The sequence below is a fragment of the Drosophila navojoa genome, chromosome 3, assembly GCF_054131105.1.
Source record: "Drosophila navojoa isolate 15081-1374.11 chromosome 3, UAZ_NAV_1.0, whole genome shotgun sequence".
Lineage (NCBI taxonomy): Eukaryota > Metazoa > Arthropoda > Insecta > Diptera > Drosophilidae > Drosophila > Drosophila navojoa.
This window is the reverse complement of record NC_142891.1, coordinates 23061153-23086779: the sequence shown is the minus strand read 5'-3', so window position 1 is coordinate 23086779 and position 25627 is coordinate 23061153. Positions and strand designations below refer to the sequence as shown.

Sequence of the window (25627 nt, the reverse complement as noted above, 5' to 3'; positions counted from 1 at the left end):
ATTCATAAATTAAATCAATATATATATTTAATTAGATTAGTATATATATAACAACTATTTAAATTTGCCATTATTTTGAATTCTGCGGAATTGGCTTAACAGTTAACTTAACATTATAGCAAAAGTGAGCAGCATGCGTTGACAGCGACGCAAACATAGACCGCTTATGTTTTGCAGGTTAAATGCAATTATGAATGCTAAGCGCCATCTATTGTTCAAATACACTTATAGTGTGTTCTTACCAAAAGTTGTTGTTAAAGCCATATCGCCCTCTAGAGTCCGTTTGTGAAAACAGAGACAGTGCTTATAGCGTTGAAAGTTTGCATGGCAGCTGAGTTTATTTCTCAAATGAATATACAAAAGAAAACTACAACAATTAATTTAATGAAATATTCTATTAAAATTCATACTTCAATCTTTGAGTTTGGTCATTTAATAGAAATTTGTTGTATTTTATTGAAAAATATTCAGCATCAGTAATTGCCTAAAAAATACCATAATACCGTTTCGTCACACAGCGAACAAACTTGTTATTTGTGGTATTTTTAAGATATATCTGCTACGGCCATATTTGGTTTGTTGTTCGTAGTTGTTGTTGTTTCGACGCCGAAGAATCAGCACGTCGGAGCGCGGCTGTTTTAAAGCAATAATTAATTACGAGAAAAAGTGTATGCAAAGGCGACAAAGCGCTAGATAAGAGGCCATTAAGCATTATCTAAGCGTGGAAGGCAAACACGACCCCGCGATTAGATAGAAATAATATCAAAATAAAGTCAAGTCTCAAGACAAATGTGCAGCAACAACAGAAGCCATCAATGTCGCTGCCGCCGCGTGCAAAATAAAAAGCAAAATAAATAAAATAAGAAATTTACAAAGAAAGAAAAAGAGTATGAAAGCAGAGTGCCAGGTGCCAGCGTCCGCATAGTTTGTTTGTCTCTCATGTCTGCGCTTCGTGTCGCGTGTTTGTGTGCGTGTCAGAGTGTTTGATAGTGGTCGCTGTGGTAGCTGTATGCGCCCGTGTCTCTGTGTGTGTGTGTGAGCTCTTGTAAGTGCACCTGCCAGCCTGCCTTGGAGAACTTGCAGCCCCCACCCGCCGCTCGCCGGGCTCCCCTCCGCCCCTCTCCAGCTGAGACTGCAACATCAACAAGAAATTTCGCTGACCAGCGCCGCGTGTGTTTGTATGAAAATGTCATTGTCAGTGGCGACGCTGACGCCGTTGCTGAATAAAGATAAAAGATAAAGATAAAAATAAAATCAAATAAAAGTGAATCAAAACGTCTACATGTGTGTGCCCCTGTGTGTATAAGAGAGCAGAGAGCGCGCTTCATTAATCCGTCTAGCTGTTGTTACCGCTGTTAAAGTTGACGTCGACGTCGACGTCGCCGTTCCAGAAGAGCGTAGCAGCAGCATCGAACACACAGTTGCCATTCGATTTAACGTCCAAGCTCACATTCAAAATCCTGTGAAAGAAAAAGGCAAACGAGGTGAGTGTCTGAACACCGTTAATTGTAAGTGGCGCATTTCTGACACAGTTTCTCTTAATCAATGGGGTTGAAAATTGAAAATTCCTATGGATGCTGCTCCAAGGCTGGCTCTATGTGTCGAAATTTCTGTCAAGCTGCTATATGGGGGCGCCAGTCGGTTTGGGGGTGGTTTTTTGTTGGGCCAGCGCTCAGCTGATATGTATGTATGTGTGTGACTTGGTGTGTGTGTGTGTGTGTACGCATACGCATCTTTAGCGAGTGTACTTGCGTATGCATAAATAGGTGTATATGTGTGCAGAAACACACACACGCGAAGCTGTGTGACTTTGAGTGCGGACTTTGTGCTTTGAAGGCCATTGGCGGCATTTATTTCTGCGCAAGCAACAACCGTTAGAAGAGGCTCGCAACCAGTAAAACAACATTTGGCCATTAGAGCTTTAAGTTTTGCGGCTCAATCAATAGATTTGTTGTTGTTTCTTTAAATTCTTTACATTGCTGCAATGAACTTGACCCAAAGGCAAACCTTCAACGGAGCACGAGACACGTCTGAGCGTCTGTCTAATTGGAATTGAATTATAATTTACAGCCTTAAAGCGCCTCATAACTACTTCGTAAATATATGTGTGCATGTACATACATATGTATGTGCATATATCATGGAGTTAATAGCTCAGTTTTGTTCATTAATCACAATGACTATATTTTTACCTCACTATTTTTTTTTATGTTTTGTAATGAGTTTCTAAAAATAGACGAGAATCGGCACATGTTTTTCTTATGCTCTTATACATAACTCTTATAAGAATCGAGCTGCTGGAAGCGCAGTATGAGAACAGTTGAGCGCGGATGTATAATATTCTAATTGCTAAATGTGTAACGAAAATATATTTATATATGTTTGTACATGCATACATACATCATTATATACATATATATTTTTAAAGTAGCTTGTCCATTTTTCCTCTTCTCTATTTTCTACCACGATCAAATGTCCGCAGCTGGCCGCTTAGCGCGTAAATGCAGCTGAGTGAGTGAGAGCGAAAGAGATAGCGAGCATGCGGCATATTGGCCATGACAGGTGGATTGTTCTGTGATTTTCTGTTCTCGTCTTTCTGCCTTTTACGTATATTTCTTTTTATTCTTCTATTTCGCTGCTGTGCACAGATTTCGTTTTCATTTACTCTCTTTTGTTTGTTTACGATACCCTTGCAATGGGTCTATTAGTATTGATACACAATACGTGTAATAGCAAAGAATATTAATTGTATTTTGCTCGTATTTTAATGAATCGAATCGATCAACAGATGAACAACATATTAATTATAATTTTCCTATTCTGTATAATATCCGATAACCGTGTTGGTCCTTTAGCAGGGTATTTATTGTTCAATAACTTTGTAATATATGAAGAGTAAATATATTTGCAAATTGTTTTCATGATAAACACATATATGTACATATGTATATATTATATTTATTTATTTATAATAACACTCTGATCATCATCTTGCAGAGTATTCCATAGTCAACAGCTCGTTCAAGTGTTTCCTTTCTTCATCTCTTACGTTCATTCTAGCTACCTGAATTGTTAGCTTGCCTTTTCTCCACATGCTCATTCGCACCTATTTACTGACAAATACGTGGACGTTTCGAGTCTACTGTTACCTGTCACAACACCTGTAAAATCCTGTGTTCCCTGAAATGATCTAAAATATTTCATATACATAAATATTTGAGAATAAAAGAAGATCATAGCTTCTGCATTCGATCTGCTAGCAGTTGCTGAGATGACGTCTGACGTCTGCTAAGCTCTGCTTCGGCTCGCTTCTATATGTAGTTAGTTCGTTCAAGTGACAACTCATTTCATACTTATTTAACGCTCATATTAAACTAAAAAATAGACAGAGCAACTCTGAAAAGAGTCAAGTCACAGCTGAGGCCAGCTTAGAGACTAAAAGCGACAATTAAACGACAAATATATGTGATGATTAGTTGGAGCAATTCCCACGATTCTGAATGAGAAGAGACTGACAATAGAAAGTGGGTCTAGCCTCAACACTTGGTTAAAGCAAGAGCATTGTTTTCTTTATATAAAATATAGTAAAGGAGAAAGATAAATAGCGTAATATCTATATCTATACAGCTAGAGCTAAACAAAATTTGAAGAGCTTACTCAGACACCCGACTAAAACATTCTGATTTGTTTTCTTTTCAATTTTTTGCATAAGTTCAATGTTGAATCATAGTTCACTCTTAATCTGAGATTGAATTCTCTGCATAATCAAAGCGCAAGGTCAAAGCTCTTACATTTGATTCAATGTGGTGCAGAAATGAAAGGAGGCTTATGCATCTCTCTATACTAAATGGATTCAAATTGTATCAAATTTAAGGTTTCTTTTGAGCACGTGCACGTGCCACGTATGTATGTAGTACATATCAATGCATTGCGAGTCAAGCTTTTATAGACTCTAAATAATGCAAGAAGACAGAGACGAGCATCAACAAATAGTTCACAAGTTGCAAGCGAAAGAGTTTGAGTCAGACAGACAAAAAAGGAGGCAAAAGGCAAATGGCAAAACGAAATTCCAATCCAATTCAGTTTCAAAATAAACGAAGTGAGTTGTGGCGATATCAAGGGAACTCTCCCGACTTAAAGCTAAAAGCATTGCACATTTTCTCTCCCAAGGGCAACTCTCTCTCTCTCTCACGCTCTCGCTCTCTGTCTAGTTCTCCTTCTCTCCCTTTCGGTTGTTTTATAAATTTGCAATGTGCGCTGCACAGCCATAAACAAGCTGCTGCCTGAGCTGTGTCTGCAACAAGGTGCAACAGCATTCCTAAAAGGTTCCACACTTTATTCTGCTCTCTCTCTCTCTCTCTCTCTCTGTTCGCTACCTTTTGAATGAAAGCTTGTGTGTGCTGTGGTTTTTTACTGCTTCCACTGCATCGCACATTGTCTGCCTTTTACTGTCGCTGCTGTTGCTTCTGAGCCATCTTCTGGTCTGACACTAAACTGCATGACTAAGCGAGGGTCGCCTTCAATGTTTGATTGGCTCTATATGTATTTGCTTTGTGTATACATATATTTGTAACAGGGTTATATTTAACTGAATTTCTTAATACTAGATAAATATAATACTTTAAGAATGCAAAATTGGTTCTCTAAAAAAAAAAAAAAATAAATAAATAAAAATAAAAATAAAAAAATATTAATAAGCTGAGCATAAAACTACAAAGTATTTATTATTATAATTTTTAAATGAAATGAATAATAAAAAAATAATAATAAAGTAAAATAAATAAAAGCTTTGTATGCTAAATGTTTCGATTTAAACAATTGTCTTTTAATTTTTAAAATTCTTTTAAAAATGTCCACCTTGACCCGTTTCAGCTACAAAGTTCTTCAAGTTTGCACTTTTCTTTTTGCTCAGTGTAAACATAAATACGAGCACACACAGTTACACACACACACACAGCAACACACATGAGCTAACGTGTGAGCAAAGTTAGTGGAAAACTCTACTTAATGATGTTTGCTTCTGGCTCGTCAAGCGCAGACTTCTTGCTGCCTCACTTCGAGTCTTTTTTTTCCCACACCAGGCTCTCCCCAATCATAATAACAACAAAAACAACAACGCCCTATTTGCGGGCTGTGCAGGTTTGCCCTCTGTCTTAGTTTTTGGCCCGAGGGCCGTCCCTCTCCTACCCGCAGCTTTCATTTCGATTGTTTTTGCAACTTGCTTTGGCTTCATGTGGGAGTACAAACGGCTTTTTTCCTGCTCTCACAAATCTTAGAATAGTAACAAGGTCAACATTTCTTACAAGACTACCTAAACAAATAAGAAAGAATATTTTTCTAATTCTAGAAATTATTAAAGCTATAGAGCAGGCTTATAATAATTTATTCATAATTACTTAATTGATATTTATTCATATGAATTAATAAATATTTACACATTCATAAATTTGTATTTTTACGATGTTTTGATTGTTTGAGCAGTTTATGAGATATTTAAAATATATATCTATTACTATAAAATATTCTTTATTCTGGTGTAATATTATAGATGATTTGCAATTGTTGTAAATCTTCTGAATCTATGTATTGCGAATTAAAGCGGGCTTTAATTGAACCGGTTCATGTTGGTAATTTTATATATGTCTTCCCCCATTGTCCTCATTTTCATCTACTCTTCTCTGTCTGACAATGTTTTTTATACCCTGAACCCATTGAAAATGGGAAATCAGGGTATAATGGTTTTGTTAAAATGTATGTAACAGGCAGAAGGAGGCGTGGCAGACCCCACAAAGTATATATATTCTTGATCAGGGCGACGAGCTGAGTCGATTTAGCCCTGTCCGTCTGTCTGTCCGTCCGTCCGTCCGTCCGTCCGTCCGTCCGTCTGTCCGTATGTTTGAACGCGTCGATTTCAGAAGATACAAGAGCTAGAGACTTCAACTTTTTTTTAAAATGTCCGTATATATCACGCGGATATCGAGTTTATCACTAAAAAACGATAACTCATTCCGATACTTTTTTATCGATAAAAAACCTTATCGAATATCACTTAAATAATTATATCTCCTACATCTTTCAAGCTAGAGTCTCCAAATTTAAAATGTATATTAAGACGCATGTCATACAATTTCGGTTTTTGTTAAAATTTACCCCCCACCCCCAAATCCACCCCCTCAGCCTCATCTTTGTAAAAGTCGTATATCAAATACTAGAGACTTGTGCTTCGGTATACACATACATTTAAACAATATGAATACGTTCTGAAAGTTTCATTACGATCGTACGTCTAGAAATTAAATTATTCAACAAATAAGTTCTCCTAATATTGCCAACACTGCAGCGCAGCCCAAGCGCAATCGCCTGTATATGTGAGTGTTTGTGTGTGCGTGTATTTGTTTGCATGAGTGCGTGTGTGGGTGCTAATTATTATTGAAATATCAGTTGCTTGTAGGGTTCAGGGGATCTCGTAGTCGAGCAGTCTCGACTAGAGCTTTCTTACTTGTTTTTTTTTAATTTTTATTTGAAAAATAGAAATTCACTCTAAACATTCGTAGCGCACTTTGTGCTTGTCAAAATTCTATCATTTTCAATGTTCAACTGTCTGTCATTTATGTTTACGGTCAGTAAGTACTTGGATTTAAGTTATGTGCTTTATCATTATATACATTAAATTTAAATATATATTCAGTTATATAGCAATATGTATGGCGCTCAGCTAGCTGGCTTTGGTTTAGCTCAACTGTGAAAAGTATCTAGCTACATTGTAGCTGCAATTTCATCACTTAAGTAATTGCTTAAAAAAAAACATGTAAGACAGTCTTGGCAGCAGTATCCGACTAGTGAATACCCTAAGATCTAAGGAGAGCTTTGGAAAGAAAAACTAAAAATTACGAGGGAAACAGATGAACAGATAGACTAGGAAGCGCAGATAAGCTGAGCTAAATGAACTTGGCTTCCTATACTGATTTAATATAGATATTTACATGTATTTTTTTTATATAAATATATATTAATAATAGTTTTTAAATTCATAGATATTAATTTTGCATATTAATAAGCTCTCATGAAAATCGAAAAATGAAAAACTACAAGGGGAATAGATGAACAAATAGACTAGGAGGCGCACATAAGCACAAGCTGAGAACTTGGCTTCCTATCCTGATTCAAAATAGATATTTATATGTATTTTATTATACAAATTTATATTAATATATTTTAAATTCATGTAAATTAGTTTTGCCTGTCACATACCTTTCATGAATGTCGATCTACCCCTCCTTTATTCATTTACAATGAGCATAATGATAATGTAATGCCTTATAACTTGCCAAATGTGTTGTAGTAGGCAGCATTTCAAGTAAATACGTTTTGTTTGAAAGGCGAAAATAAAAAATGAAATAAATTGTTGCGCAGTGTGTCATAAGCTATTATAAGGCAAATCGGGATTCCGATTCGACTGAAATTGGCAATGGGGCCAGTTAGGCGGCTGCCAAGATTTTGTTCGTTTCGCTGTGCGGCAATGAACTACTCAGCAGTGCCTAAGAGGAAGTCTTTTATATGGTTCGCAAATTCATGTACATATACGTATGTCTGTATTACAATTACATATAAAGTCCATTTGGTGCAGCGTTTTGAGTGCGATATGATATGAACTCTTTGCCGTGCTTAGGTCCCAAATCCTTTGCATGTTATAAATGCTGACAATTTAAGCTGCTTAACTTTTGAGTGTTATATATGGTAAATTAGTCTACTATCTCTTTAAGTATTATTTTAAATATATATATATATTTTTTGTTAAAACTTTCACAAACTTTTGGCCAAATATTAATTTGTTTAACTTTTTGGTAACAGCTGTGAAAAGTTTGTCAGTTGCTTTATGAATTCTGCTGGCAAAGTGCCAGCGGATGCAGCTTAATAATTTCACTATCATTTTGTAGTTATTATTTAAAGCTTTACGTTAAATATGTATTTTTATCTTTCGATCTATTAAAATAGAACCTTTTTTTTATTTCTACTCAAATACTCTTAGGCACTCTGTGAGTTCATTTGTATGAAAATAACTTATTTAAGTGATGTTAGTCGTGCAAATAATTTGTGTTTTATCTTATCTATCAAGTCTTTTGTAATGTACTTAACTTGGGCTCGACAGAGCAAAAAATTGTGCAAATAATGATCTAATTAAGGCGCATATAAATATATGTATATGGCATATTCGAATAAATACACCTATAAATTTTTTAAAATTCCCTTTTTAGTTTCATTATAAAATATTGATTCATTTTTCCTTATTCCTCCTCTATTTATTTTATTTATATTTTTATGTTTATTTATCTTCCTTATCTTTTCCATACGGCTTTTCTTTCTATACTTGAAATGCTTTTCGCCTAATTAGTATTATATTTTTTGTGCTTTACCTTTTGTGCGTCATTGATTTTTTGTTGCTGTTTGCTACGCTTGAGGCTTTGATACCCTATAGGAATTGATGAGGGCATACTGGTTGGACAGGCAACAGGGGGTATTTTTACTTCATTAACTTTTCCTTTTTTGCTTTAATGTCCAAGTTGATGCATCTGTCTGTCTATCGCACAGACTAATAAAATGGTAAATTTCTAAATAATTAAAATTCCAAGCATCCACAAAGAAGAAGAGATCACACCTGCTATCTACTCCTTAGGCAAGGTTAGGCTCATCAAGGTCTCGATATATGGCTTTATTGTAAACGGGGCATCTTATGAGTCGGTCACATAGAAATAGACAACTTTACGGTTTCTGTCTTCACTTTGTTCTTTATAAATCAATCCGAGCAGTCTGTTTTGCTAAACGAACACACCTTAGAAAAAATTAGTATAAATTAGCTAAGAGTGCTTGGCATAAGTATACGCTGTACCAAAGTCTTAAGTATCTTCACATATGTTTAGATAGAATAATAATTTAGTAAATATCATTTTGTCTTGCAGTACAGATATGCCATTGTATCTTTATCCACTATATTAATATTATATAAACATAGAATATTGGCTATTTTCAATGCTTGCTTTGCTGTTTGTAAGACTTGAGAATTGAAGTATATTCTCTTTTTTTTCTTATTTGTGCTTTATCTTATCATTGTCAAACACGACATATATTGATCCATAATATCGGTTGTTTATCACCAATAAATCAATATTTTATTTCAATATTTTGTTAATGTCGTATGACTTCAGCTCAAAATTAAATACTTGAACCAGTAAAAGGGTATGCAGTGTTTGCTCTTTGTTCAATTAAAAATAATATAAGGGCTGGAATTAACGGAAAATGGCAATTAAACAGAGGCTAACTAATTGGGCTCTGGCATTGCCACTGAATATTTAGTTGCACTGTCTTTTCGGCAGTTGATTTTGTTCATTGTTGTCAAATGAATCGGAACCAGTGGAACGAACACCCCTTTCTCTCTGCATTTCCAAATTTGTCAGTCTGTGAGTTGTTGCCTCGTTCGTTATTGTTCGCTCACTTCGAGTGACCCCAAGCACAACAATAAAGGCAATGTACTTCCTTTTGTTATTGTGTTAACTCTTTCCAGTCAGCCTCATTGTTGTCTTCTGGCTCGTCTGGTTATGTCAATTTAAATTTTACACAATACTAGATCTGGAAAAAAAGATGAGGAGAAGCTCCAAGAATATGAGTAGAGAAATAATGAAAATTGCTCAACTTTGACTCGATGTTAAAAGTTTATTGAACTCAAACAACTTCACTTCATGTTAACTTAACTCCATGTCTATCTCGGACACGTGTTTCATCGCCAGATGTAGTATGAAAGATTAGCAAAAGCCGTTGATTAAGTTGGTATTTAGCTTGGAACAGTTTTTAGCGTCCGTGTGCATGTAGCTATATGGAAGACCTTGACTAAATATATATGAAATGTTTGCTTTAACTTGGATCTTAAAAATACTAAACATTGTTAGAACTATAAATTTTTAAATGATTAAATAATTTTATTTAGATTCAACTTCCTTAATATGAATGTATACAAAGCTCTCAGCTAAAAAGTCTGACTGACTTGGCTTTGAATTGAGTTAATACAGTAGATTTGAGATTTTGAGCATCTGCTCTGAAAATACTATATCTTCTTCAGTTTCGCAATACATACTAGAGTTCTACCAATGCAAAGTGTTAATTGACAATTTGTATACCCGAAACTATTTTAAGCATTCGAGAATGGTTCTTAATTAGCACTAATTCCAAAAAAAAAAACTCCAGATAAATATTCGTGTCGAAATAAACAAATTTCAGAAATAAATTGCGTCTAATTGCAGTTGCACTTCAAATAAAATGCTCACGCTGAAAAGGTGTTTACAAACACGAATCGAATTAGCCGAGTTCTCTTTATAATTAATTGCTTAGCTAGGTCAGAGACCCGCCCACCCACTCAATTAAATAATATATTAAGGCGAGAAAGGAGAAAGGAGTGGAACTGAAATTGCATTTGCACGCTAAGAAATGCCATTTCCAATCACACACACACACACACACACACACATCACCTGAGCATTGGGCTAAAAGTTGGCCAGGTGAGTGTCACGCGAAGGCTTAGCCAAATCGAAAAGCAATCTCATCGCATCAGCTTATAGCTAATTGGCCCTTTGACCTAGGCCAATTAACAGCAATTACACAGAGTGGGAGCCAATGATATTACACCTGCTCCTTTTCCTCCTTCTCCTTCTCCGCCTGCTGCAACTTTTACTAATTCGTTGCGCAGCAACAAATATAGAAAGTCGTTAATATTTTTGTGTATTAATAAAAACGGAATTATAGATGCATTTTGATGGTTGACATTTACTTTAAATCATTTACGAAGGGAAAATATCTTTTTATGGCATATTGAAATGTTTTAAATTATTTAAGTCTATTATTATATAATTATTGCTTTTAATCTTTTTTAAATTGAATATAAGCCACATGCATATTATTATGTATTACGTCATATTCCAAATCATTTTCCTACAATACATGTTTATATGATATCATTTAAGATTTTGGGAAAGCTTCTTCAAAATAATTTTAGAAATTCCATTAATGTTTGTATTTTACTTTTTTTCTCATTTTATTTATTTTTATTATTTCACCTTTGTTTATGTTTGTAGAAATTTATAAAAAAATTTATACAATTCTTATATAAAAATATTCAATTAAAATTTATAAATTATAATTAATATTATAATATTATAATACTATAATATTCTTCAATAATATTAAATATACTTGAATTTCCTTCTTTCATATCAACTAATGATCAAAATAAGAAAATAATCCGCCAACTGCCCACTCGGATACTATCGCTCTTGCCCAGTTTAACCCCCCACGGTTATCAGAAAGTAACTGTTTTTGCAGCTTTGGCGTTTATTCACGCTTCGTGTAGGCCTTGTTAGTCGCAAATCAACATTTGCGGGGCGTTCGCTGCGTCTCATTAGACAGACGCAGCGACAACAAATTGTTTAACTTTTACCAGAGTCAAAGTTGCTTTTGTTGCTGATTTGTGTGTGTTGTTGTTGTTGTATTTTTTTTTATGCTTTTTACACATATTGTCGAGTCAGACCCGGCCAGGCCAGGCCGGCAGTCAGGCAGGCGTATTATTGTTTTCACATATTTTGTGCGGTGGACACGTTTAGTTAATTTAGCGCTTGGCGCTTTGTTGTTATGCTTAACTTATGATTAGCGGTTTGTCATTGTCAACGCGGCGCTATTCATGCGGTTGTTTACGCGTTAACGTGATATATGTAAGTAAAAGCGATTGACCTCAGAACATAATCAGCAAAATCAACAGACGCTCGGCAAGTGAATTGATTCGACTGGGTGACAGGTGACTCTGCTGGCCATTGGAAAAAGTGTAGATGTTACGCTATATATATATATCTATATGTATTTATACAGTTGTACACATTAGACTTTCCAATTCGAATGACCAGCGAAAGTTTTTCACAATTTTCACAGTTAACTAGGTAGATAGTAAGCGTACGAGCAAACAAGCGGGAGTTTAGAGTATGGAACAGGTCTTTTTATGTATTACCATAAATAAATGTTTTCCTTGGAATTTGTTTCCTACTGAGCATCTAATGCTCAATAAAGAGTAAAAAAAGTCGTAAAAATTAAAATTCTTGATTACAATCTGCAATGGAGTCTGTCTACGTGCAATTTTAGTGCTTCCAATATATTTTTCTTTATTGATTTTTTTAATATATGATAAAGTATTTATTTTATGGAATAATAAATGTAAATAGTTTAGTAAAAAGTCTTATATTTAATATAATGAAACTTTTTTAATAACTTACAAATTAAAAACAAAATTACTTGTTCACGTATATTTTTGTTTGCCAAAAGTACATCACCGCATATACAAATTCCCTATTCGATGTTACAAAACTTACGTAAACATGAAACTATGTTGCGTGGCCCAATAAGAGCGAGTGAATTGGAAAACGTATCGTTCGAACCGCTCGGCGATTCGAAATACTCAAACAAATGGTTCAATCTAACTAAAAGTTTGTTGCGTGTTCAATTGGCATTAATTCAATATCTGACATTTTATTTGCCAAATACAAAATTATTATTTTGTACGAGTCGCGTATTTCAAGCAAACGTTTTCCGGCTCTTTCAATTACCTTGCCCTCGTCTGGCATTCGCATTGTGCATAATTGTTATTTGTTTGTGTTATTATCGCTCTCACTATGGTTTTTTTTTTCCTCTCGCTCTTTTTCTTTGCGGTCATTAATGACTTTGTATGGGAGCGTTAAATGGGCAAGCTTTAACACTCTGATGCTTCATTTATTTGCACAATTTTTGGGGTAATTTGACATATATATATGTATAAATGACTGACTTGCCTCGTTTTTAGAAATTTCAATAATAATAATTCATAATTATTATAGTTCACCTCCACTCCTATATCCACCCCCTCATCCTTAAATTTGTAAAAGACTAGACACTTGGGACACTTGATGCATGTATTTTCAATGTTATAATAACGATCTGAAAGTTTAATAAATATACCATCCGTAGAGTGTCATATCATTCAGCTTCTGTCATGCAATCCCATCGCATTTTACTTTTGCTATAAATTTGCTAGAACACCTAAATTAAGAGCATTTATATTTCTGTGAAACATATGATTATGTTTTCTATTTCGTAAGCAATGAGGATACATTTTTCCACAAGCTTCGCGTTGTTCAATCAATGGCATTAATGTACCTTACACAGAGTCTTGTAGCATTCAGCTTTTGTCATGCAGCTGCTCTAACTAAAGTTCAAGTTGTATTTTTGTTTTCACTAGAAGAGTTGAGCCCAGTTTCTTAATCACTCTTGAGGCTATGCCTTTTATTTGTAAGCAATTTAATATCAATCAATATTTGTACAAGTTTCATAAATGTACCAACCATCGAGTGTCATATCATTCAGCTTCTGTCATGCAGTCTCATCGCGTTTGGCTTTTGTTATAAATTTGCTAGAACACCTAAATTAAGAGCATTTATAATTCGGTGAAACATAAGATTATGTTTTCTATTTTGTGAGCAATAAGGATAAATTTTCCATAAGCTGCCTGTTATGCTTTTTTCCTGAACGAGCAGATTATGATCAATATTTCCACAAGATTTATTAAGCACCAGTGAGTGTCCAGTGAGTCTTATAGCATTCAGCTTTTGTCATGCAGCTCAAGTTTAAGGTAAATATGATCAATGTTTCCATAGGTTTCATAGATATCGATAAATAGTCTTCGAACCCGGTAAATAGTTATCGAAATCAATAAATAGTTATTGAAATAAATTGAATCATTTAAAATATGTACTTCATGTAAATTATGTCAGGCCTTACAAGCTTTATAATATGCAGTCTTTGGCATTGATGTACCTTAAATCGAGTCTTGTAGCATTTAGCTTTTGTCATGCAGCTGCCTTAATTCAAGTTTAAAGTTTTGGTTTTGTAACATTAATTAGAAGAGTTGAGCCCAGTCGCTTAATCACTCTTAAGGATCTGCCTTTTATTTGTGAGCAAATCAATATCAATCAATATTTCTACGAGTTTCACAAATGTACCATCCATCCAGTGTCATATCATTCAGCTTCTGTCATGCAGCCTCAGAGCATTTAACTTCTGCCATAGATTCGCTGGAAGATCAAAACTAAGAGCATTTATATTTCTGTGAATCATGAATAAGTTTTCTATTTCATAAGCAATGAATTATAATATTCAATGTACCTTACATAGAGTTTTGTAGCATTGAGCTTTTGTCATGCAGCTGCCTTAATTAAAAGTTAAAGTTTTGTTTTTGTCACATTCACTAGAAGAGTTGGCCCATAGTTTCAGAGGCATTCATAAGGATATCCTTTTTTTCTGAATGAGCAAACGATTATTGATATTTCGACAAATTTTATTAATGCACCTTCCATGGAGTGTCGTAGCATTCAGCCTCTGTCATGCAGCAACTTTAACTCTATCTTTGTGGAGTTATATATACTTTATAGAATTTTTGAAGCCCATGAGTCTGTGTGTGTGTTTTTTATGTGAGCAGAAAGACGCGAAGAATTATTATTAATATATAAGTTCCATGTAGGGTTTAGGGGATTTAGTAATCGAGCACGTATATCTAAGAAATCACGGAAATCATAAAATAAAATAAATAAATATATGAAAATACAATATTTAATATCTTAATCAATCACACTTAATACTGCGAACAGAGTATTGTGTTGTTAGTTAAGTTCGTTCGTTCGTTTGTGTTGAAGGCTCTACGTATTATATAAAATAACCCCGAGCTAAGTCGGATAATACTCGCTAGTTAAATAGTTAGTAAACTATTTGTGATTCCCGCTTGTAATGCCTGATTAAAAGAGAGAATTCATCATTGAGTGTGTTGACAGCGAAAAAACTGGCTAATATCTTAACTAATATGAACGCAAGGTCGTCATTGCAAAGTGCCTAATAATGCATTTTAGCGGTTTGTTGTTACTATAAGCGGACAGAAATTGTCAGACAGTCGCAAATTGTACATTCGTATGACTACGGAGCTGGCTAAGCGATAGGATTATGAGCAGCCTTACTTTCTAGCCATAAAATGCAAAATCACTATAGAAAGTCAGCCCGGAGGCATAATGAAAAATGAAATAATACACGTTGCTCAATTTGGCGCCGAGGAAGGTCAATTTCGCATATGCTATGGCGTTAAAACATATCCGAAAGGTAAACAGGTTTTATTTCTTTGTGCTGACTGACATCGAGCGAAAAAGAAAGAAAAGAATTATGAATGCAGCTTCCAGATGAAAGCAATTTTGATTATGACAGTCTGCCGTTCAAATAATCTTTTGGAAGATCAATTCATATACATAAATAATATTTATATATGTATATGGCGAATACAATACGTATTGTATATGTAAATTTGTTAGTCGTAAACCCGTTACTGCAGCAGTCATTTTTTCGCATGTACTTATATGTTTATCGTCCGACTCATTAAGCGCATGATTCATTTGGGGAGGCCAAAACAAAAAATCCAAAGTACACTTCCCCATGATTTTATAATACCCTATTTGCCCCAATTCATTGGAGTATATTTGGTTTTGTAAGAGAAAAGCTATACGTTAAATTCAAATTCAAGTTAAATAATATTCCTTGCGAAATAAAAGAATATCTTATGTATTTCGCAGAAGAAAGTTCATTAACTATTCAATGCTTATATAAAGGGTTCAACGATCTCGAAAAGTATAAGATCGATATCACTAAAATTTTAATTTTGAACAGCTATTTTATTGCAAATATAAATATCAAATATTACAAATTCAGATATCTTCTCATATATTATGTATGTAACATCGTTCTCTACCTCTTTTTCGTCTACCTCCCGAAGCACTTCACTCTATGCTGACTTTCCACAATTACCAGAGTATTGCAACGTCATTTGCGGCGTTGTTTGTATTTCCATTAATTTGCTGAAACAGATAAGCTAATGAAATATAAATGTATAACAATGACTGCTAATCGTGTGAATGGCAAAGCGAAAATTAGGTTAATTTATATTTGCACAGACTGAATATGCAAATGAAGAGAGAATAAACGAATTGACTCACAATAGAGCTGGCCGCTGAGCTGAGAGAGGGCCATAGGAGAGACTTATTCGATAAAGATCTTTAAATCATATATGTATAAATATTAAAAGTATAATATTATTATTCTTTTTTGTTAACTAAACAATGAGTATAAATGTTGCACATTTTCAATGTATATTTCTTTTTATATTTTCAGGTAAGCGTTACTGCTACATACATAATTGATAAATTATAATTGATCTTCAAAACCTTGGAGGTACTATTTGTAAGAAACGACGGTAATATACACAACATTTCTGCGGCTATGTTTTGTATTTATTGCTACCGGTTCTAGACTATTAAGATCGAATGGAATTATCCAATTGTCAGCGTGCTAATCGAGTGTGAAATTAAATTTGAGCTTTACTTGTAGAATAGCTATTACACATGACGGCAATATTTCTCAATTAATTTTATTGTGGGTTGCCGTTGTAATTATAGTAAGGTTAATAGTATTTTTCAATATGTATTCTATAGATATTCTTACCATCAAGAAAAAATTCAATATTTTTAAAATTAATTACCGTTTGGAAAAAATTAAGACCTTTAAATGTATCTCATCTAATCGCAAATATTACCTAAATACAGATAACAAACTCTAGATTGTCGCAAAAACAAAAACTGATTTATAAATGGTTTTTGTGAAGTTAATGTGTTACTTTCATGCCTTGTCTATGTAATTAAGATAATAATCTAAACTGGGAATTACCAACTAAGAGATACCCTGAATTCAGGGAAACTTCTAGTACTTTCTGAATGGATATAGTTTCTAATTGTTATTTACTTCTTTCAAGCGATTTGCTCTTTGACTGCACAGTGTTTCGAAGGGTTGCTTTGGTGATGGATAGTCGCAGTTATAGCTATAGTTACAGTCACAGTCACAGTCACAGTCACACAATCGCAGTGACAGTCGCAGTCGGAGTCTTGCCAAGCGGACATGCAACTTCATAAATACAAACTCATAAAATGTGGCGGGTGGTTGTTATTTGGAGCATATCCCAGAGCAGACATTTGGGGAAAAATGCCGCTCCCTCTTTTTGGCTACAGCGCAGTGCAGAGTGCGTGGCCGCGCCCATTTAATGTTAGACCGGCAATATTCTCTATTCGCCATGGTCTGGTCAAATAGTTTTTATGCTCGACGCCGGATGCATAAGGCTTTTGACTGTGTGAGCTTGAGTTATTTACATTTGTCATTTGACACTCCTTTCCGCTGTTGACCGCAACTGCGCGTTACACACACACACACACACATAGCTACGAATGTCTGGCTCCTTAAATGGGCGAGTCGATCTCAGTGATTATAATCAAAAATAGCTATAGAGGTTTTAGAAATAGCCATAGAGGATAGGAGAGAGCTTAGTGAATTTTGTTTTCATTGCTTTAGAGGATTTTGCCCTCACCTACTCCATCATCGATTAAACATGACTCTGTTACCATACATATACTTTTCATAACCGACATTGCATGGCAGTTGCAGTTGCAGTTGATATGCTCTAAGTTACCAAACTACCTAAATAATCAGCTTAAATAATATATGTGGGAGCGATAGTCTTTACTTATATATTTCTTTATATATTTATGAGCATATGTTTACTAGTTTTTTCTCATCTGTTCAATCAGACTCAACTTTTTAGCTGACTTTTTCAACTTTTTTTGCTGGGTATATCAGAATGTTTTGTAGCCACTGTGGCCAAGTTTTTTGTCGTGCTTCTAATGCATTCTGTTGGCTAGCCAGTTTGTCAACTGCATAATTTTTATTGCTTACAATTTACTGCAGATATTGTATTGATAAAACAGACAGAATCGAGGAGAGAGGAGAGTCAACCCTTAGAAGCTAGCTTAGAAGAGTATGCATGAACAGCTGATACTCTGTACCTCTGATACAGACACATATTGTTGGTTTGTTTGCTATGAACTATCATGATTTCTGAATAATCCATTGATAACAGCTAATTAACGATAGTAAATCAATAATTTTTATATCCCATTTCAATTGGTTAATCAGGGTATAATTGTTTTGTTTTTTAATAGAAGAAGATAGCATTTATTATTCTTAAATATTCTCTTATAATTCTCATTTATAAATAGTGTATATTGCGGCTTGCTATGCTCAGCTTTCAGTCAACTGCTTGGTGCTTCGTTTGTTGCTTTGATTGAGCAACGTTTCGGTTAAGTTAATGACTCAATTCTCTCAAACGAATTCTGTTGGCTGTTCTTTATACCCGTTTCCTGGACTCGACTTTCTTCATTTACCGTATTTCTTTCTTTTTCATTTTTTTTTTTTTGCCCATCGAATCATCAAAAATATTCTGCAAAAAGAAGCAGCCAACTGGCACTGCTTTTTTTTGGTTTTGGGGTTTTAGTTTTTAGTTTTTGTCTTTTTAACTGTTTTTGCTATGTTTGACATTTTTGTTGTTGTGGTTTTTGTTGTGTTAAATTCTACGTGCAAATTGACAGAGCGCGATTTATGTATTATTTGTTTTTGTTTTTGTGGGTTTTCTCTTTATTAAGAATGTTGAATATGAAGCTCTAAGCTCTAGTGTCAAGCGCTTAGCATGTGCACATGACTAGAAACGAGGTTAAGCCCCGAAAAGAAATCTCTTCGTTTCTTTGCTGTCTTTTTTTTTTTGGCTACTGACAATTGCACAATTTTGTAAAACTCTTTGCTTTTATTAAATTATGCGAAATTTTGTGAAATTGGGGCATTCTTACTTTATATTTATGCTGAAATGCGAAGTTGACTTTAATATGGAAAAAAGTCAAGATTCTTGAAAGTAATTTATTCCAATCTCAGAAAGAAACAAGAGCAAATAAACTAAGAAACAATGAGTACTACATACACTCATAAGGTATCCATTTGAATATAAATCATTAGAGCTAAAAAGAATCAGTGAGCAAATTACTGGAAAGAGCAATTAATACAGTTTCGTTTCTTATTGTTGTTTCTTACTAGTAAAAACTTCTTTCAATCAAGTTTGACATAAAAAAATCACAAATTGATTTTTCTGAAGGCTGCCTGGATGGAATAAACAAGTATTCAGAATTGCGTATCTGCCGTGACCCAAAAACCATGAAATGCAAACGCCGCTGACCTTCACTTAGACACGGTTCAAATCTCTCGCAATAGCCACTTAAACTTTATGTTTTTCTACATTTTTTTTGAGCCACCAATGATCAGTGAAGCTTTGAAGCGAACTTAATTATTATTTGTGAACGCATTTAAATGGATTTTTTTTGTTTTTTTTTTTTTTTCTCTCTGTGTTTAAGCAGCCCACACGCAGCTGCCATTAAAGCCGGAGACAAACAATCCATCAACAGTTTCGAGAGATTGAAGGCAACCGTCAAGCGGCAGTCGTTCATTGATCGCTAACTGACGACCCTCAAAGGGGGTCAAGTGGCTTAGGCTGAGGTGTTTCGCTGTTGAAATTGAATAGAGGTGTCGGGTTTGAGGCGGTAAAGGAAGAGGAAGAAAAAAGAGGGGACAGGTAAAGGAAGGGGGGGGGAATAAGAAGAAGAAAGAAGAGGAAGAAAGAAGAAAGAAGAAGAAAAGAAGAAAGAAGAAAGAAGAAAGAATAAGGAAGACAGAAGAAGAAAGAAGACAGAAGAAAGAAGAAAGAAGAAAGGAAGAAAGAAGAAAGGAAAGAAAGAAGATAAGAAGAAAGAAGAAAAAGAAAGAAGAAAGAAGAAAGAAGAGAAATAATAAAGGAAGAAGAAGAAAGAAGAAAGAAGGAAGAAAGAAGAAAGAAGAAAGAAGAATGCAGAAAGAAGAAGAAAAAGAAGAATAAGAAAAAAAAAAAGAAAAAGAAAAAAAAGAAAGAATAAAGAAGAAAGAAGAAATAAGAAATAATAAAGAAGAAAGAATAAAAGAAATAATAAAAAGAAATAATGAAAGATTAAATAAGAAATAATTAAATATAAATAAGAATAAGAAATAATAAAGAAGAACATAAGACATAAGAAATAATAAATAATACATAATACATAATACATTAATAAATATAAATAATAAATATAAATTATTTAATAAATAATAAGTATTTTCGACTTACTTACTTTTAAATTATTTGCCAGACTATTGAGTATAGCAGAATGAGTTGTCAGATTAAATAAGTATATTCTTCTTTTAATTATACATTTATGTATTTCCATTTATATTCTTATATAATTATAGCTGCATTTGAAATAAAGAAATAAAAAGTCTTATCGCCTGACTAATTAAATGAGTTGATATTTTTTAAAAATCTAGGAAAGAGTCTTTGTCTTATTTAGCAGCAAACATGAAGTAGGTGTTGGTAATTAGATCAGAATTGTGTGGATTTGTCATGTTGGGCAGAACAACAAAAAGTGCTTTAGCTGAGAATGATGAGCTAACAAATACTCCTTGTGAGATTTCATCATGAAAATAATAAATGTGAATATATAGAAAAATAAAATAATAATATAATAGCAAATAATATTTATATAATATTCAATGTTTATGATGTATAGATTAAATATATGAAAAAACATTTTAAATAAAAATACTTTTTCACTCTTTGCCTAACAAGTGCTTTTAAAATATATAAAATTTACAAGTCAACAAACAAAATACAGGGTATACAAATAGTAACAAGTTGGCTGCTGTTCAACTCAGCCAGCTGAGCAGCCCATATGGCCAACAGTTTCCGCTTCGGTACAACAGCTTTGTGGCAAAAGTTTAAGCCCAAGAGGTGCTGGTCGAAGAGCGGAGGAGGAGAGGAGGAGACGGCGGCTGAGAGGGGTAGGAAGTCATGTGGGTTCTGCCCGCTTCAGTACGCCGCAAGTATTTTGTTTAGCATTCATGTATACCCTATATCAAACTGAAAGTGGGTATAATGCATTTTGTGTAATTTAAACTAAGTATGTATGTACATACGTATGTATATATATATTTGCATGTGTCTATATGTATATTTGCCATAAGCTGTGTGTTTCTAATGAGCACTAACTAGTTGTCTAACCGTTTATTTATTCACTTGAAGGTTATTTGATATGGCCTATAAGCGTAACAGCTCCCAGATGCCAGTTGCCAGTCGGCAGTCGGCAGTCGGCAGTTCCCAGTTCGTCAGTTAAGCTGAGCCGTAGTGCCATGTGGGCTAGCCCAATCAGTAGCTGTCATTGACGTGCGACAGACAGTCTATAAACCAGAAACGTTTGAGAACGTTGAGATGTGTTAGCATGTTGCCTGCCGGCAACTGAATATGAATTACATTTGTTACTACAACAGCCGGACGGGCGGGCGGGCACTCATTGTTCACAGTCCGTTGGGCTTTGTCAGTGGATTTCAATTGTAATTAAGAGTGAACAGCTTAAGACTGTTTAACTTGCTCCATAGACACACATCATTATGTGGACTATGCTCGTTTGTTGGCAAAAATTAAGGGGAACACAAAAAAAAAAAAAAAAAAATGAAACAGAAGTTGAAGGATAGCTAAATATTTGCTCAAGTAATAACAAACTCTTTGTTGCATTACAATGAAACACACCCAAAAATGCTTATTTTTTTTTATATTTTTGTTTATGTATTGTTGCTTTGCATTATTTCCGTAAGAAAACGAAAAATTCATGGACAATTTCAATAGCAATGCAACTTTTAACATTTATTTGTCTTTTGTATATTATTTATTATTTTTGTAATTTATAGCAATAATGAAATAAAGTTGAATTTTTTCTAAATAAAATCATAGATATTATTCAACATATATAATTTAATTATAAAAATTATTGTAAATCTAATTTGCATCATTAAGCCCAGAAAATGTATATTAAATGAAACCAATTTGATTCTTATCAAGTTACTACTGCCCTAATAAAACGTTATCAGTTTTTGGAAAATAAAATATGATCATATGTATATATAGAGCAGCAGATGTTATCCGGGACTTCCCTAACAATATTAAGCTGTAATCTATCAAATGTGGTTTAATAATAAAGAAACCTGAGGCGGTTATTCAATTTCTTAGATTGGTTTTACAGTTAATTGAACATAAATATATAATATTCAATATATATTTACTAATAAATTTATATTGTTTTTTTTTTTTTCTTCTATCAACTGCTTCCACTCCTTAGTCGCTTATGCAGTCATCTCTAAAATCAACATATTAGCTGAACACACAACTGATAATGGCCAAGGTCGTCATCGGCCTATATTATAAGAGCCAATAAAACGATTTTCTGGCTTCATCGGGCTATGACACACGCCGTATTTGCAATCCGGTGGCGCTTTCAGCTCTCGTATTCTTTTTATGATATTTTGTTTTCTTTGCTGTTTGACAAATGTATTCGGCGAGTGCTATCGCTGACGCCTTGATAACCGAAGCCCAATAATAAATGGCGAATGAGTTAATACCATATAAAAAAGTACAATTTGCAAACTCAGATAAGCAACTGGGGCGATGAAGTGACGTCATTCTCTGTAGCAAAGGTTTTCGTCGTGTCTATTGTAAATGCTGCAGCAACTGAGTTGAATGGATTGTTTATGAGGTGAGGCTAGAGTCTTAAAGTTGAGAGCTGTGTAATGGGTGGACAGAATAGAGTATAAGGTATACCCTGTAGGGTATAGTGGGAAAATAAGCTATACAACATTAGAATAAATGGTTTACTGGGCATGGATAGAGAAGTTAAAGTCGAGAATTATGTATAGGCAGACAGACTAGGGACAGAATATAGTGAATATATCTTTCTGTAAAAATATATATATAAAATGTTAAACATAATGTATTATTGGATCTATAATAATATCATTTTGAATATATTGAATATCTAATTTTCGTTTAATATTAAATATTTGATGTCATTTATTTTTAGTTCCTCACTATTCTCTATTCTCTTCTCTCAAGCAATCTCTCTATGACAAATTGTCTAGTTGGCATAACTATATATAGTCAGAAAGTAATCTGATTCACATTCTTGGAATAATATCTAGATAATCATATCATAAGCTCGAGTTTTGTCAGCTAGATCATATCAAAATTATGATTAGAATGTTATCAGAGTATTGTTCAGTCAGTACGAGTCGTCTCTAAAGTTCTAGCTTGTTTTTCTTCTTTTGTTTAACATTTTCTATTATAAAACTTGCGCAGTTTCTTTATTTTATTATATTTTTCTTTTACTTCTTCTTTTTTCATATTTTTCGCCATTTCTCTTGAGCTTTTGTTTTTGCTGCGTCTACGTGCACAAAATTGTGCGTCAAATTTTTGCTCTAGAGACGTGTGAGTTGAGTCGAGTTGGGTCTGAAGCCGTCCGTGGCTTTTGTCTGCGGTCTAGTCTTCGAGGCGGGCATTGAACCCTGCATAGTGGCAATGCTAATGAAACGTATAAAAACCGCAGAAATAATAGCTGTTAATGCTATTTATCATTTATATCTTTTAATAGGCCCTGCTATATCTCTCACTCTTGGGCAATATGGAGGAGTCTCGAGAGGAATTCCACTGCAATTATAGCTTCGTTTTTTGCAAAAGACTTCCTTAAGCATTTTTTCCAAACATCATCGTCTGTATGTGGGTACATTTTCTGTACTCTCATTGTCTGCGGATGTATTTTACTTTTCTACCGTCATGCTACTGTTTTCGGCTTATGTGTTTTTTATCCACATTTCCCTACCAAATTGTATTTTAACTTTTGTTTTCCTTTGTTGCCGCAGTAAGCTGTGGCTCGTTTTTACAGCATGTGGCGGTGTTTCGACACCTTTAGCTGACACTGAGCGAAATCAACTGGGCATACGGGCATCATTTCAGATCTTCTATAACATATAATCTATTATTCATTTAGCCTTAAGCCAATCTCTTAAACGGCTGCAGATAAAAATGATCATCAAAAATCATTTAATGATCGACAGATGGTAAAAATGTAGCTGGGTTTTAAAAAACAAATTGAAATGTTGTTGACGATGTGTGAAATGCTTGAAAAGTGGGCGACAACATTCGTAAAATTAGCGTCTTGATGGCGTTGCGTAAGAGATAAGTGGCTTGTTTTAAGTTTTTTTTTTCTTTAGTGGATCAAGGCTTTAAATTTAAAACTTGGGTTCATAACATATATGTACTACGAATAATTTTAATGAAAATAAATTTGTAAGATAAATGAACTATAAAAGTCGATCGTAGGCCTATTCTGTACTCTCTGCAATTTCTTTTTTTTTGTCTTGCCTTTCTTTATTCTATTCCCATTGCCTCTTGTCAATTTACTTTCTTAATCATCTTCTCTCATTTAGTTGACATTTCTTTTAGTCTTCCAGCATTTCTTCCTTTTAATCCTCGTATGTACTCTTTCTATTTCTTTTCGTCATAGCTCTTTGTATCTCATATATCCTCTCATCATCTATTCTCTTGTTATATTGGCTCCTCCGGTTTTAATGTCTTCTATTTTATTATATTTGCTTCTCTTCTCATTTCATTTATTTACTTTTCTCTTTCAGTTCTCTTATTTTCTAGTCTTCTCTCCTATTATTGCCTCTTTACTCTCTTCTACTCTTTATTTATCCGCTCTGTGCTCTCTCACATATGTTACGCGTCTTTTCTCTCCCCCTTCTCCTGCTCACCTCTCTTTTCGATATCTTGCCATCGTATTTTCTTACAAAATGATGTCTAGTTATTGTTATTGCATAATTAACTGACAGCTGTTTCTCTCAGTGTATTGCAGCTATTTGCATATGGCAAACATATTATGCATTCCATTGCAAAGTTTTTGTTTTGTGTCTTGGTGCCTTTATCTCGACTCACGTTACTCTCTCAACGTTAGCTGGCCGACTGTCTGACTGCAACACACACACACGCATGCATATACAGATGTATGATGTGTGTTGTTGCTGGATGCTGCCTGGAGCCTATTGGCAATCATTGAAAAGAAATGCAATCACCTTACCCAACATCAGCAGCGCCGCAGCGCAGCAGACACATTTGGTTGCAATTCATTTCACATTGAATTTGCAAAATGTGCTATTGCCACAAGTGTGCGATGTGTAATGCCGCCGCCGACCGCTAGTCGATGGTGTTGCTGCAACTTAACTGTATCATTTTATTAACACTTCAGGCGCCAAATTCGTGCAACGTGAAACTGGAATGAATTGCCGTGCCCAGCCCATACTCCTCTGCCTCCACTCTGTCCCATGGCAAATATCTTTCTTGCATTTCGAGGCACTTTTTGATTTCATCTTGCCACGTCGAGGCACTTGAATTTATCTGCCCTCACGGCTCCTGCTGCTGCCGTTTATGGGGGGCGTTGTTCAACACTAACACTAAGCAACAAATTGAAAAATTTCAATTTCGGTCTTTTATTAAGATGGATGTCAATCGATAAGAGTCACTGATGGGATGTCGCTTTTAGCATGGTTTCTATTATTAAAATATTATTATATATGAATATATTATATTTACATATTGCGTGAACAGCAATCAAATGTTGAATGCGAATAAGAAATATTTCCGTTTGCCTCCAATTGCATTAACTAAATTAAATGTAGAGTGCAGGTATTTTGTACATATGAAAGATATGTTTTTAGA

The 25627-nt window shown here is 34.3% G+C and overlaps 1 protein-coding gene across 4 annotated transcripts in view; it reads left to right on the top strand.

Moving 5' to 3' along the window:
- The first annotated feature begins 573 nt into the window (after positions 1-573).
- The window catches only part of Wdr62 (WD repeat domain 62), a 66025-nt gene continuing 40971 nt past the window's right edge, over positions 574-25627 (top strand). For 3 of the 4 annotated variants that reach the window (XM_089258636.1, XM_089258638.1, XM_089258635.1), the window contains exon 1: positions 574-1484. The gene's annotated coding sequence lies outside the window, so the exon portion shown is untranslated. The remainder of the gene's footprint in view (positions 1485-25627) is intronic. The other variant, XM_089258644.1, reaches the window with a different exon arrangement.